This window comes from Apodemus sylvaticus, chromosome 2, assembly GCF_947179515.1.
Source record: "Apodemus sylvaticus chromosome 2, mApoSyl1.1, whole genome shotgun sequence".
NCBI classification, from domain to species: Eukaryota; Metazoa; Chordata; class Mammalia; order Rodentia; family Muridae; genus Apodemus; species Apodemus sylvaticus.
In genome coordinates, this window is record NC_067473.1 from 158407339 (window position 1) to 158423521 (window position 16183).

At 38.1% G+C, this 16183-nt stretch overlaps 1 pseudogene; it reads right to left on the reverse strand.

Moving 5' to 3' along the window:
• Positions 1 to 2702: 2702 nt before the first annotated feature.
• The window catches only part of LOC127677646 (vomeronasal type-2 receptor 26-like), a 32446-nt pseudogene continuing 18965 nt past the window's right edge, over positions 2703 to 16183 (reverse strand).

Sequence of the window (16183 nt, forward strand, 5' to 3'; positions counted from 1 at the left end):
CTTTGAGTTTTCTTAGTTGTTTCTACTTCTGATTTTAGATCCTGGATGGTTTTGCTTAGCTCCTTCACTTGCATGTTTGTGTTTTCCTGTAATTCTTTAAGAGATTTTCGTGTTTCCTTTTTCATGAGCTCAGCCTGTTGACCAAAGTTCTCCTGTATTTCTTTAAGCGATTTTTGTGTTTCGTCTTTCATGACCTCAGCCTGTTGACCAAAGTTGTCCTGTATTTCTTTAAGTGTTTTTTTGCATTTCCTCCTTGTTGGCTTTTGTATTCTCCTGGATTTCTTTCAATGATTTTTGTGTTTCCCTTGCAAGGGCTTCTAACTTTTGATCCATTTTCTCCTGAATTTCTTTAAGTATGTCCTTCATGTGTTCCTGTACCAGCATCATGACCAGTGATTTTAAATCCAAATCTTGTTTTACTGGTGTGATAGGGTATCCAGGACATGTTGGTAGAGGAGAATTGGGTTCATATGTTGCCATATTGCCTTGATTTCTGTTAGTGACGTTCCTGTGTTTGCCTTTTGCCATCTAGTTCTCACTGGTGTTATTTTGTCTTGTCAGTGCTGAACTCACCAGTGCAAGCTGCCCCTTCCCAGTTGGCCTCTGGTGCACAGCTTACCTCCTGCACTGCTTGTAGACAGGGTGCTGCTGCCTAGGCTGTTCAGATCCCAAAGCAGGCACCCGAAGGCTCCCGCTGGGGCCCGCTGGATTCACTGGAGCACACTGACTTCTCACAGCTGGCCTCCCGGAAGCCCAGCTAGCCACTTGCAGGACTTGGAGATGTGGTGCTGCAGCCCAGGCTGATCTGGATCTCAGTCTGTCCGATCCCCGGAGTCCGGAACCAAGATAGATGCACCTCTCCTGACTGGTGGGAGGCCGAGTTCTCCATTATAATGTTTCTTATGGAAAGTGGTGCAAAATGATTGTTTATATAATGAAAATTATCTAAAGAAATTATGAGATTTTTAATACATTATTCCTCCGTGTACTTAAAAGTCAAACTCAAGCAGTAAATTTATATTGGTTTTAAGAAATCACTGGATGATGAGTAGTCTCCATTAACTATACAGTGATTGACACAATGTAACAATTTACAACGTATTTGAATGTCTAAAGATTTAGTTAGCAATATATACTTTATGAACAGTTACCTATTCTTTCAGATAACTTCAACCAGGATGTGAGATTCCTGCCATCCACTTGGAAATGTTCCTGGGCTGTGCTTGGCTTACAATACTATGGTACATGGCTTCAAAAGAGGAAGTGGTTATAGGAAACAGGGATTTCTTTATACTTATGTTGTCCATATGCCTGGCAGCTTTTCAGAGTGGGATGTCTTCCTCTTTAAGGGAGTAAAACCCCATGAGTGGACAGTTTCAGACACTTTGAATCCAAGTATCTATGTCCATCAAGTAATATCTTTGGAACAAACTTTACTATACCACTATCAAACAAGATTCCCATGGGATCTTCTGTGCTGCTTTTATGGCCTAATAAAAGCAACTCAGTCTAGTATGACATAAATTTGCCTAAGTGAAAGATAAGCAATAACTGAGAGAAAAGGTAGACTTGAAAGACCCTAAATGTTTCTTGATCTTAAGATGGTAATGTATCCAACATTACAGAGTGCAAATGCACTATTGATTTAAAAACTAAGGAAGACATAAATAAGCTTTGTTCCAAAACATAATGAAAACAACATTGGCCAAGTAGTCTTTTCTGTGCTGGTTTTTGAGGATAGTTGAGCAATAATTCCTCCCATTGTTGCAAGGTCCAACTTTAGTTTGAACTGGGCTTGGTCTGGTAACCATGTTTAAAACAAGTCCTTTACTAGATAAAGGAAAATACCTGAAATTTACATGGTCTAGGATATACAATTCTATGATTCTCCAAGTCCTGCTGAATACCTGGCCTTATACCTCTTGTCCATGCCCACATTTACCATAATATAGTCTCTGCTTGTGAGCAGATTTCAAAGATTGTAAATGATATCACCTTTCACTCTGTGAAGACAATGTGAAACTCCTAACTCTGAAAAAGAAAATTGCTTCCCATGGTGACTGTTTATTCTTTCAGGAGACTTTCCACTGATCTTTTGGATGTCCTCAGGATAAAACTCTCTGTGTTTCTCCTGGGACTCTTCCTAATCTTGCATCCATGTTATTTCAACTGAGTATAGAGAAGACCACAAAAACATCCCAAGACTGTGAAACTTACATGATAAACTGTGTTCTTTGTCAGGCCCTTCAGAAGTGAGAAACAGCAACCATGAAATTTCTGTTACAGAATTCATGATTACATTGAAATTAACCAGTATTGAATATAAAGAGTAAGGCTGCATATGACTAACAGAGAAGAATCACATTTTAAAACATCTGTTACTTTTTTTCCATACAAATGATGAGCTCTCATTGTTAAAATTAACATTCCCAATCCTGTTACATTGTTTAAAAAATTAAAAAAAAAACTGTGATTTAAAGAAACATCTAGTAAGCATACCTAATGTCACCACTAGTAGGCAACTGTCTAAACTTTGATGGCTGGGTTCATTCTGTCTAGTTGGCTCCAAGGATTGCTCGGATAGGTGATTCAATTGCAGATGCCTTTCTTTGATGAAATGCATTCGCTTCACACCACTCTTTTGAATATTCTGACATGATTCATTTTATACAAATCACAATAAAGTCATCTGTCTTAAATATTCATTTAAAGACTTTCTTCCTAAAATTGCCACCTGACCTCAGTAGGATCATATAGCATTTGGGAAGAAACATACATTCTAGTAAACCAGCACTGGAGACCAGAATTGAAAAGATTTCCACAGCTACCATGGTTTTGCCTGTGGAACTCAGGTAAGTGGGTATAAAAGAAATCCACACACTACAGAAAACCATCATGCTGAAGGTGATTGTTTTTGCCTCATTGAAGGTGTCAGGTAGCCTTCTAGCCAGAAAAGCAATAAGCAAGCTGAGACTGGCCAGAAAGCCCAAGTACCCCAGAACACAATAGAAAGCAAGGGTGCAACCCTCATTACACAAGAGGATGATTTGCCCATACTCTGACTGCAGGTCAACATCGGGGAAGGGAGGATATGTTCCCAGCCAGACTGCACAGATGCACACTTGAATGATGGAACCACAGCAGACTATAGCATTTGAGAGTCTGGTCACCATCCACATTTGGAAGGTGCTTCCTGGTTTGATGGTTTTGAAGGCCATGACCACAATGAAGGTCTTTGCCAAGATAGCAGAAACAGCAACAGAAAATACAACCCCAAAAATCATTTGTCTCAAGACACAAGTGAGTATTCTGGGTTGCCCAATGAATGTCAATGAGCAAAAGAAACAGAACATTAAAGAAACAAGGAGGACATAACTGAGATTTCTGTTATTTGCTCTGACAATGGGTGTGTCCCGATAGCAGATGAATAATCCTAAAATCATAGCTGAAAATGCAGATAAACTAATGGCCACAGAGACCAAAACCACTCCCAGAGTATCTTCATGGGATAAAAATGCTATACTTTTTGGGAGACATTGATTCCTCTGCTTATTTGGATACTGATCTTCAGGACATTTGAAGCATTGATCCATACCTGAAAATGAGGCAGATTGTTTTATTACATTCAACCCACAAATTTCCAAATGTATCTATAAGACCTGTATCTTGCACAGAGAAATAGTTGAATTCTCTAGAAAATGTCTGTGGATATATTCACTAAAACATGATATATAAAAACAATTAATGAATAAGTGAATATTGATAACTTAAAGGGCCAGTAAAAATCTTCAACAAAATTAAAGAACTCTTCCCTAATCTAAAAAAAAAAAAAAAAAAAAAAAAAAAAAAAAAAAAAAAAAAAAAAAAAAAAAAACCATGGGCAGAGAATGAGCTTACAGATCTCAAAACAAACTGTCCCAGAACAGAAATACCTCCCATCACATAAAATTCAAAACCCCAAATGTATAAAACAAAGAAAGAATATTAAAAGCAGTAAGAGAAAAATGCCAAGTAGCATATTAAGGAAGAACTATCAGAATTACACCAGACATCTCACCAAAGACCATGAAAACCAGAAGATCCTTGGCAGATCTCACACAGACTCTAGAAGAACACAAATGCCAGCCCAGACTACTATACCCAGCAAAACTCTCAATCACTATAGATGGTTATTCCATGATATTCCATGATATAGATGGATATTCCGTGATAAAACCAAATTTACACAATATCTTTCCACAAATCCAGGCCTTAAAAAGGATAATAGATTGAAAATGCCCGTACAAGGAGGGCAACTGCAGCCTAGAAAAAGCAACATAGTAATCTTCTTTCAACAAACCCTAAAGAAGATAACCACACAAACATAAAAATGACATCAAAAACAATAGGAAGCAACAATCACTATTCCTTAATATCTATTAAAATCAATGGACTCAATTCCCTAATAAAAAGACATAGACTAAAAGACTGGATACTTAAACAGGACCCCAAATTTTGTGGCATACAGGAAACATACCATGTTGTCAAAAAATCAAAAAACAAACAAACAAAAAAACCAAACAAACACAGAAAACACTACCTCAGAGTAGAAGGCTGGAAAATAATTTTCCAAGACAATAGTCCAAGGAAATAAGCTTGAGTAGCCATTCTATTACAAGATAAAATCAACTTTCGACCTAAAGTCATCATAAAATACACAGAAGGACACTTCATACTCCTCAAAGGAAAAATCTAAAAAGAAGAACTCTCAGTTCTGAACATATATACTCAAAAGGGCACACTCTGTCATAAAAAAAAAAAAAAAACTCACATTGTACCTCACACAATGATTGTGAGTGATTTGAACACTCCACTCTCCTCAATGGAACAATCAGGGAACACAAACTAATCAGAGATACAGTGAAACAAATTGAAGTTTTGGGCCAAATGGTAGCAGATATCTATATAACATTTCAACCTAAATCATAAGAATATATCTTCTTCTCACTACCTCATGGTATCTTCTTCAAAATTGACCACATAATTGGTCACAAAACAGACCTCAACAGATATGAGAAGACTGAAGTAATTCCGTCACTCCTATCAGATAACTACAGATTAAGACTGGTCTTCAATAGCAACAAAAATAACAGAAAGCCCATATAAACATGGAAGATGACCAATGCTCTACTCAATTATACCTTGGTCAAGGAAGAAATAAGGTTAGATATTAAAGACTTTTCAGAATTTAATGAAAATGAAGGCACAACATTACTAAACTTATGGGACACAGTGAAAGCAGTGCTAAGTGGAAAACCTATAACCCTGAGTGCCTCCAAAAAGAAACTGGAGAGAGTGTACACTAGCTTCTTAATGGCACACCTGAAAGTTCTGGAAAAAAAGGAAGCTAATACACTGAAGAGGAGTAGAAGGCAGGAAATCATCAAACACAGGGCCGAAATCAACCATGTTTAAACAAAAAGAACCATACAATGAATCAACAAAACTAGGAGCAGGCTCTTTGAAAAAATCAACAAAGATAGATAAACAGTAAGCCAGACTAATCAGAGGGCACAGAGACAGTATCTAAATTAACAAAGATCTTTACCAACCTTACATCCGACAGAGGGCTAATATCCAATATATACAAAGAACTTAAGGTGTTAATCCAGAGAACCAAATAACACTGGTAAAAAATGGGGTAAAGAGCTAAACAAAGAATTTTCAACTGAGGAATATTGTATGGCTGAGGAGCACCTAAATAAATGTTCAACATCCTTATTCGTCAGGGAAAAGCAAATCAAAACAGCACTGAGATTTCACCTCACACTGGTCAGGATGGCTAAGATCAAAAACTCAGGGGACAGCAGGTGCTGAAGAGGTTGTGGAGAAAAAGGAACACTCCTCCACTGCTGGTGGGATTGCAAGGTGGTATTACCACTCTGGAAATTAGTTTGGTGGCTACTCAAGAAACTGGGCATAATACTACTGGAGGACCCTGCTATACCACTCCTTGGCATATACCCAGAGGATTCTACACAGTGTAATAAGAACACATGCTCCACTATGTTCATAGAAGTCTTATTTATAAAAGCCAGAAGCTGGAAAGAACCAAGCTGTCCCGCAACAGAGAAATGGATACAGAAAATGTGGTATATGTATACACAATGGAGTGCTATTCAGCCATTAAAAACAATGATTTCATGCAATTCTTAAACAAATGGATGGAACTGGAAAATATCATCCTTAGTGATATAACCTGATCACAAAAGAACACTCATGGTATGCATTCACTGATAAATGGATATTAGCCCAGAAGCTTGGAATACCTAAGACACATTTCACATATCATATCATGCCCAAGAAGGAGGAAGAACAAAGTATGGATTTCTGGGTACTTTACAGAAAGAAGAAAACATGCCCACAGAAGGAGATACAGAAACAAAAGTTTTAGCAGAGTTTGAGGAAAAGACCATGCAGAGACTACCCAACCCAGGTATGCATCCTATATACAGTTACACAAGTGCTGGCTGAATGAAGCAAGATATAGCTATCATCTGGGAGGCTCTCCTAGTGCCTGACAAATACAGAAAGGGACACTCTCAGCCAGCCATTGAATTGAGCACAGGATCCCCAATGGGGGAGCTAGAGAAAGGACCCAAGACCTGAAGGTGTTTGTAGTGCCACAGGAGGAATAACAATAGGAGTCATCCAGTACTCCCAGAGGAACCAGGGGGAAAAACATCAACCAAAGAATACAAATGGAGTTACCCACAACTCCAGATGTAGGCAGCAGTGGATGGTCTTCTTAGATACCAAAGGGAGGAGAGGCCCTTGGTCCTGGAAAGACTTAATGCAGTAATGTAGAGGAATACCAGGACAGGGAAGCAGGGGAGGGTTGATTGGGAAAGAGGACATGGCTTATAGGATTTTCAGGTGAGGGGGGAAACAGGATAGGGGACAACAATTGAAATGAAAATAAAGAATATATCTAATGAAAATTATGTATTTTAAATTTCAATGAACCTATAGTGTTAAAGACATAAAATATGTTGCATTTTAAAGGATACATATGTAAACAATCTATCTTGTAAACTGTTTATTCAAATGGAGATTTTAATTTGTTTGTACTTTAATGAACTTTTGTAAAAAAGGACTTAGTTGAAAAAAGCTTGTACTCTATTTGCCGAGAAACAGTGCAAAACACTAGGAAAGCCAATACTACATCAAAGCAGAAGGTAAGAACAAGATGGGAAGTAGAAGAACAGCACAGTAGAATAACTTAGAAATTATAAGTGTACTTAGAGATTAAAAAGGAACTTAGAAATTGGGAAGAATTTCTTAGAGAGTTTTTGGAATAGAGAATTATTTGGAGAAGAACTTGGAAATAAATGTTAAAATCACTTTTTACAGTGTCCCTTTTTATTCCAGAGACTTTCCTTAGCAGGCTGTAAGTCTTAGCCTCCAAGTTCAGGAGAGATAAGAAGGAAAGCTACTTTACATAATCCCCAACTCTTTTATTCTGAGGTACTAAATACCAGAGCCTATAGTTTCTGGCCCCTAGAAGAACTGAGAGGCAGGCCAGGTACTACTGCAAAGTAACTTAGACTTAAGTCAGGTAAATGTTTTATTATTGAAAAGCATCCATAAATTTCTCACAAGACCAAGGCTTACTCTCCATCCACCACCACTCAACTCTTTACCACCTCAGCTACCTCCAAGAGAGAACTAGACTGTCAGAGCAGCTCACTAACAGGAACAGCTAGAAAATAAAACGTTCTAGCATTTACTGATATCTATGTTTAGGAACGGTAATATTTTCCTTTGATTCTATCATTTTGGTTTTTATCCAAGGATGTATAATTGTTCTAGAAATAATGCTGAAGCCAATATATTTTAGGTGAATAGTTTTTCTTAGGGTGAAAATCTCTTGTATTAGACAAGTTCCTTAATATCCTGGATTAAACACTGCCTAGAGTTTATCACAAGAAAAGAATTTATGGTGACAATGGCATGACCTGTGGATACAGTTGAGTCTAGGGTTGCATATAAGGATTTAGGTTCTATTCCCAGCACAAAAAATTTGTTAAATATATGATGATGGTAGAAATATTATTCTCAGAATTTTTAGTAAACTAGAATCTTATCATCCAATTAAAATTCTGATTTTCAGTAAATGTAAACTTGAAAATCACCCACAGCCCTCCCTGCACATCACTCACAGCCCCACACATCATTCAGAGCCCCGCACATCACTCACAGCCCCACACATCATTCATCCTCAGGGATCTCTCAGTACTTGGTTAGACTGTGGCCTGATGCTGGCTGACCATACCAAGGAATGCATAATGAGAGCTCCCTCAAGAATCAAAGTATTTCAAACTGAAACTTTTAGTTCATACAGGAAATATTTATTTAATCATAAGCAAATAATTATGTAGTTTCTACAATTCACCATAGGAAGTAAACTCTGGGTCCCAGTGTCCCAGTGTCCCAGGGTTTCAGAAAAGGACTACAGTATCTGCCATCAATGTCCCTCTGATACAGGCCTTTTAGCAGTTCCTGTCACTTGGCAAGTCCATATTTTGTCTCAACCGACTCTAGGTTTTATGACATTAGCACTTTATATGGTTTCTCAGAAGTCTAATTTCCATGTTAAAAAATTGCTTATATTAACATTTATTATAAGCATGACATAAGGTCATGATCTATAACACATCTCATACTTTAGGGTATACAGGGAGCACTAGCTGTTTATACTATACACAGAGCACTAACCTTACCCATTAATACTGCTCTATCTGTCATAGAACCAGTAGTGAAAAGCAGGGAACCAAAGAAAAGAAACTTAAACTCAAAGAAGATGTGCAGAAGACAAAGCTGGACCAGATACAGGAGAACACTCCTTTGGCCATAGTCACCCAGGAGGCTCAGCCTGGAGGATTGCTGGAACCTAGGAGTTTGAGATCAATACAAACAGCATAGCAAATAAAACAAACAGATCAATATCAGTGACAAAAATAACTGGGTTGAGATCAATGTTTTTGTTTGTTTTTGTTTTGTTTTTCTTCTTTATTTTTTATTCGATATATTTTTATTTATATTTCAAATGATTTTCCCTTTTCTGCCCCCCCCCCACTCCCAGAAAGTACCATAAGACCACTTCCCTCCCCCTGTTCTTCCATCCACCCCGACCCACTTCCCTGTTCTGGTTTTTGCCCTATACTGCTACACTGAGTCTTTCCAGAACTAGGCCACTCCTCTGTTCTTCTTGTACATCATTTGATGTGTGGATTATGTTTTGGGTATTCCGATTTTCTAGGTTAATATCCACTTATTAGTGAGTCGATACCATGATTAATCTGTTGAGTCTGGGATACCTCACTTAGTATGATGTTCTCCAGCTCCATCCATTTGTCTAAGAATTTCATGAATTCATTGTTTCTAATGGCTGAATAGTACTCCATTGTGTATATATACCACATTTATTGCATCCATTCCTCCACTGAGGGATACCTGGGTTTTTGCCAGCTTCTGGCTATTATAAATAGGGCTGCTATGAACATAGTGGAGCACATAGCCTCATTACCTGCTGAGGATTCCTCTGGGAATATGCCCAGGATTGGTATAGCAGGATCCTCCGGAAGTGACTTGCCCAGTTTTCTGAGGAACCACCAGATAGATTTCCAGGGTGGTTGTACCAATTTGCAAACCCACCAGCAGTGGAGGAGTGTTCCTCTTTCTCCACATCCTTGCCAACACCTGCTATCTCTTGAAATTTTAATCTTAGCCATTCTGACTGGTATAAGGTGAAATCTCAGGGTTGTTTTGATTTGCATTTCCCTAATGACTAATGAAGTTGAGCATTTTTTAAGATGCTTCTCAGCTATCTGAAGTCCTTCGGGTAAAAATTCTTTGTTTAGCTCTGTACCCCATTTTTAATAGGGTTACTTGGCTTCCAGGGGTCTAACTTCTTGAGTTCTTAGTATATATTGGATATTAGCCCTCTGTCAGATGTAGGGTTGGTGAAGATGTTTTCCCAATTTATTGGTTCCCGATTTGTCCTTTTGATGTTGTCCTTTACCTTACAGAAACTGTAATTTCATGAGATCCCACTCAGGGCTGAAATCAATCAAGTGGAAACAAAGAGAACCATACAAAGAATCAATGAATCCAGGAGCTGGTTCTTTGAGAAAATCAACAAAATAGATAAACCAAAGGGCACAATCTTAACAAGATTGACCAACCTATACTCAACACAACTGGAGAATCTGGAGGAAATGGACAATTTCCTAGACAGATACCAAATACCAAAATTAAATCAGGACCAAATAGTCCCATAACCCCTAAAGAAATAGAAGGGGTCATAGAAAGTCTTCTAACCAAAAAAAAAAAAAAAAAAAAAAAAAAAAAAAAAAAAAAAAAAAAAAAACCCACAGGACCAGATGGTTTCAGTGAAGAATTCTATCAGACCTTCAAAGAAGACCTAACACCAATACTCTTCAAACTATTCCACAAAATAAAAATGGAAGAAACACTACCCAACTCCTTCTACGCAACCACAATTATGCTGATACCGAAACAACACAAAGATCCAACAAAGAAAGAGAAACAATTTCCCTTATGAACCTCGATGCAAAAATACTCGATAAAATTCTTGCCAACCGAATCTAAGAACACATCAAAAGCGATCATCCACCATGATCAAGTAGGTTTTATCCCAGGGATGTAGAGATGGTTCAATATACAGAAATCCATCAATGCAATCCACTACATAAACAAACTCAAAGAATAAAAACCACATGGTCATTTCATTGGATGCTGAAAAAGCATTTGACAAAATTCAGCATCCTTTCATGCTTAAAGTCTTGGAATGAACAGGAATTCAAGGCCCATACCTAAACATAGTAAAAAGCAATATACAGCAAACTGGTAGCCAACATCACACTAAATGAAGAGAAACTTGAACCAATTCCACTAAAATCAGGGACTAGACAAGGCTGCCCCCTCTCTCCTTATCTTTTCAATATTGTACTTGAGGTACTAGCTCGGGCATTTAGAAAACATAGGGATGTCAAGGGGATAAAAATTGGAAAGGAAGAAGTCAAACTATCACTATTTGCAGATGATATGATAGTCTAACTAAGTGACTCAAAAAACTCAACTAGAGAATTCCTATAGCTGATAAAAAACTTCAGCAAAGTGGCAGGTTATAAAATCAACTCAAGCAAATGAGTAGCTTTCCTCTACTCAAAGGATAAGCAGGCTGAGAAAGAAATTAGGGAAATGACACCCTTCACAATAGCCACAAACAGTATAAACTACATTGGTGTGACTCTGACCAAACAAGTGAAAGATCTGTATCACAAGAACTTCAAAACTCTGAAGAAAACCACAGAAAATGAAAAAATCTCCCATGCTCATGGATTGGCAGGATTAATATAGCTAAAATGGTCATTTTGCCAAAAGAAATATGCAGATTCAATGCAATAACCATCAAAATCCCAACTCAGTTCTTCATAGAGTTAGTTAGAACAATTCACAAATTCACCTGGAATAACAAAAAACACAGAATAGCTAAAACTATTCTCAACAATGAAAGAAATTCTGGGGGAATCAGTACCCCTGACCTCAAGCAATACTAAAGAGCAATAGTGTTAAAAACTACATGGTTTTGGTACAGTGATAGGCAGGAACGATAAATGGAAAAGGATTGAAGATCCAGAAATGAACCCACACACTTATGGCCACTTGATCCTCGACAAAGGAGCTGAAAACATCCAGAGGAAAAAAGATAGCCTTTTCAACAAATGGTGCTGGTTCAACTGGAGGTCAGCATGCAGAAGAATATGAACTGCTACATCCTTTTCTCCTTGTACTAAGATCAACTCCAAATTGATCAAGGACTGCCACATAAAGCCAGACACTCTGAAGCTAATGGAAAAGAAACTGGGGAAGACCCTTGAGGACATCAGTATAGGGGGAAAGTTCCTGAACAGAACACCAATAGAATATGCTCTAAGATCAAGACTTGTTTTGTTTTTCATGGCATGGTTTCTCTCTTCAGCACTGGCTGTCATGAAACTCACACTCTGGATCAGAATTGCCTTGAACTCAGATATCCACATACTGAGAGTTGGCATTAAGAACTTTGCCACCTCAACCCAGCATTAACTTGTTTTAAAGTATTAAGAGTCAGCTACATAAATATAACTCTGTCTTCAGGTGTTGTGTTTTCACCCCTCTCTAGTGGTGCATTATTTCCACATTGAGAACCATATCTAGAAATTTCCACATTTAGAACCATTTTATAAATACCTGTTTCATTTGTAATCTCTCCAGCTGGACATGGGGCACAATAATAAAAACAGAATGCAAGCAAATAATCTAGTGTTTTCCTAAATCCAAGAGGACAACTTTGTTTGCAAATAGAAAAAGGAATCTGTATAGGAGACATGAGAGGAGCAAAGGCAGTCAGCTCATGACATTCAGTATTAGCATCGAGATGGTAAATTTCAGCAGGACATCTGTGTACTATAAGAAAGAAGTATCAGACTTTTAGAGAGTATGAAGCCAAATTGCCTGTTTCTCCCTATCCCTAATTCTCTTTTTGAACTGTTGCTTTGTTTTATTTCATTGTTTGATTGATTTTCTTGCTTTCATTTATTTCATTTTATTTATTTCATATATTTTGATCATGTCCTTCCCTTCTCCCATCTCTGTCCAAGTCCTCTCCTTCTCTCAACCTGCCCAAATTTGAGTTCTTTCTCAAAAAACAGACTGAAGTACCCAAAACTCAACTAAGCATCAAACCTTGAAAATAAAATACAACAGCCCAAAAAGCAAAGGAAATAAAAGCAAAACTGTAACCAAATAAAAAAATGGCTTCTGACTATTTAATTATCTCTATTCCGGTGGTAGGATCTGATGGCTTTGGACAATTAACTTGGTTTTGCTTTTCCTGGGCCAAAAGCTGATGTCTTCTTGCAGTTTACTTACCCTGCGGCAGAAGGAAAGAAAGAAAGACAGAAAGAAAGAAAGAAAGACAGAAAGAAAGAAAGAAAGACAGACAGACAGAAAGAAAGAAAGAAAGAAAGAAAGAAAGAAAGAAAGAAAGAAAGAAAGAAAGAAAGAAAGAACAGACAGAGGGAAAGAGGGATGGAGGGGAGGAAGGAATGAAGGAAGGAAGGAAAAGGAAGGAAGGAATGTAGGAAAGAATTGATGAAGGAAGGAAGAAAAGAAAAGAAAAAAGGAAAGGAAGAAAAGAAAAGAAATTAAGAAAGTCAAAGTAAGAGCACAGAAAAGCAAGCACATATTGGGAGAAGCAGAAAGGCTACTCCAAGTATTTATTATTGCTTTCAGTGATTTTATAGGTTTTCTGTTACAAAAATCTATGTTAAAAAATTAACTCATACACAAAATGTTTAAAAAAAAGGAATCACTGCAGAAAGATATAAATTCAAAGCAGGTTTTCATTGTATTAGTTCGTTATAAGTTAAAAGCAACAGTTTCATATGGTCTTGCTTTTCCCCAGTGAACACCTATGGGATATTTCTTATATCTATAATTGAATAAATGTTTTCTCATTGATCATTAATTTTTTCCAATCTATTTTTCCCTAGCACAACTAATCCAGGAAACATGAAGGTATAAAGAGCTCTATTTGCAACTTTTATTTTATAGGGTCCTTGAGAATACTTCTATGAATTTAGGAGCTCTTTAAAATCACAATCAGCAATTAGAAAATCATCAATACATCAAAACAGCTTTATTACATCAAAGTATATTTCATATTGATTCTGAAGGAAATGTACCCAATAAAATGAATAAATACACAGGAAATTAAGCTACATAATGCTGTGTATGAGGAGCAATATCTAAGCCAAAGTATCTGTGTGCACCCAGATATTCTCAGAGTGCACCCACTACAACCACTCAAAACTGTGGACTATCTCCAGAAATTTTACTAACTTGTCATAGCATTTCCTAGATGGTTTCTGTTAGAAACATAAAAGAATAGTACATGAGGGTTGGGGGGCAATGAGTTTTACTTGCACAACTTGTACAGAGACAGGTTGTAGAGACTACAAGTTAGACACGGGTGAATGACAGAACCAGGAAAACTTGAGAAGGAGCCAAAAGATTAATACATATTGCCAAACTTACTATGAAGCAAAGCAGAGCAAATTCAGTCAGAAACTGAGAGAAGTCAGATTGAAACAATCAGCTTGAACAAAACATTGAACCAGAATACCTGAGTTGAACCAGCCAGTCAGAACTCAGAAGGAGGAAGAGATGGGGAGCTTCTTCAGCTTTAAGTCTCAAAGACTGTAAATGTTCTAGAACTAGAATAGGCTATAGGAGTCTAGAAGCATCCTGAAGTAGAATTAGGATAGCAGGTGGAGGCAGTAAGCCTCAGAGATGGCAATTAACTTCATAAAATCAAAGTTATATTTATAAGTCCAAATAATTGGGGAGACTGGTTTCATCCACATGCGTTTATTTATTTACTGAAGGCAGTTACTTCCACTAAAGCCTTGACCACTATGACTAATCCAAATAGCTGTCCAAGATGTTGTTTCTTTTTCTTTTTTTTTTTTTTCTTTTTTCTTTCTAGGTAAGCCATGGGTGCATCTGATCATTACAAGAATGAAACCATCTGAAGAATTAATCCAAAATGAATCAGTAATTCTTACAGTGATTCGTAGGCAGAAAGTTCTGGTATTCACCATTAGAAAGGACAAAATAAGGGCACGCTCAGCCTGATGGCACTCAACATTCCCTTAACCCTGTTCTCTAAGGAATTCCATTCTGAGAACAATATACAGTGCTTGTGGGGCCATGGTGTATGTAGCTTGGTTGGGCAAGGCCACTCTGGAGACTCAACTCCATAATCCTGTGGCCATCAGTCACATGTGGCATGCCCCACTCCCTAGTGTTCTAGCTGGACTCCACCTCTGCACTCACCTGGCTACAGGCAGGCTTTCCCTGCCCCTTGGTTACCTGGCAATACTAGGTAACCCGCTTACTATAAATGGATACTTCCCACCCCTAGTTCTCTTTTATCCTTCTCCTCTCTCTCTCTCTCTCTCTCTCTCTCTCTCTCTCTCTCTCTCTCTCTCTCTCTCTCTCTCTGTTTCATTCTCTCTCTCACACATCTCTCTCTCTCTCTCTCTCTCTCTCTCTCTCTCTCTCTCTCACACACACACACACACACACACACAAACACACACACACACACATCTCTCTCATTCTCTCTTTCATGTGGTCATGTTCGTCCCTCATCTCTCTATCTTCTCTTTCTCCATTTCTCCTTTTAGTCTTTTAATAATAAAACATAAAACTATGAACTGTCTCTTTTATTAAACCTGCTGTGTAAAAGCACAGAGCAAGCCTCAGCATTTCCAGCTGACATGGGAAAGGATCCATGCCAGACTCCACTCTGCCTGCTGAGCTCCCATCACAGCTAAACAGCTTCACCTATAACAGGTATTCAGAGCTGTGCTAATGGCCCTGCCCACTAGCCCTGCAGCTCCTGTCCTGTCAGCCTTCCATATGTTTGGTCCTGCTGGTGTTCTTATCCCTTCAGGATCTGCATGCCAGAGCTCTCCTATGAAGGAACTCCTGCCACCATCACCTGCACACTCTCCTCCTTGTTTTTCCCCAGAAGTGCTGACTTTAAAGATTCTCACCTGATTGTTGTATATACCCAAATTTATGAGTGTGTCATTTAGGGAAAGATTCTGAACACTGTGAGATCCAAAGACAAACTCTCCAACTTTCACTTGAGCTTTGGTACCACTCTGCAGAGGATGGTAATTAAAGATGTCAATCTTGGTTGTTGAAATTTCCTGGGTCACAATGTTCTCCTCATTGATATTTCTTCCAAGTTTGCCCTTTTCTAAGAATGGATGGAGCTAAAAATGGATGTCAGGCCGGGCCGTGGTGGCGCACACCTGTAATCCCAGCACTCTGGGAGGCAGAGGCAGGCAGATTTCTGAGTTCGAGGCCAGCCTGGTCTACAGAGTGAGTTCCAGGACAGCCAGGGCTACAAAGAGAAACCCTGTCTCGAAAATAACCAAAAAAAAAAAAAAAAAAAAAAAAAGAAAGAAAGAAAGAAAGAAAGAAAGAAAAGAAAGAAAAGAAAAGAAAAGAACTGTCAGAAATTGCAGTATAACTCACTGAGATGCAAATAGACCTGGTT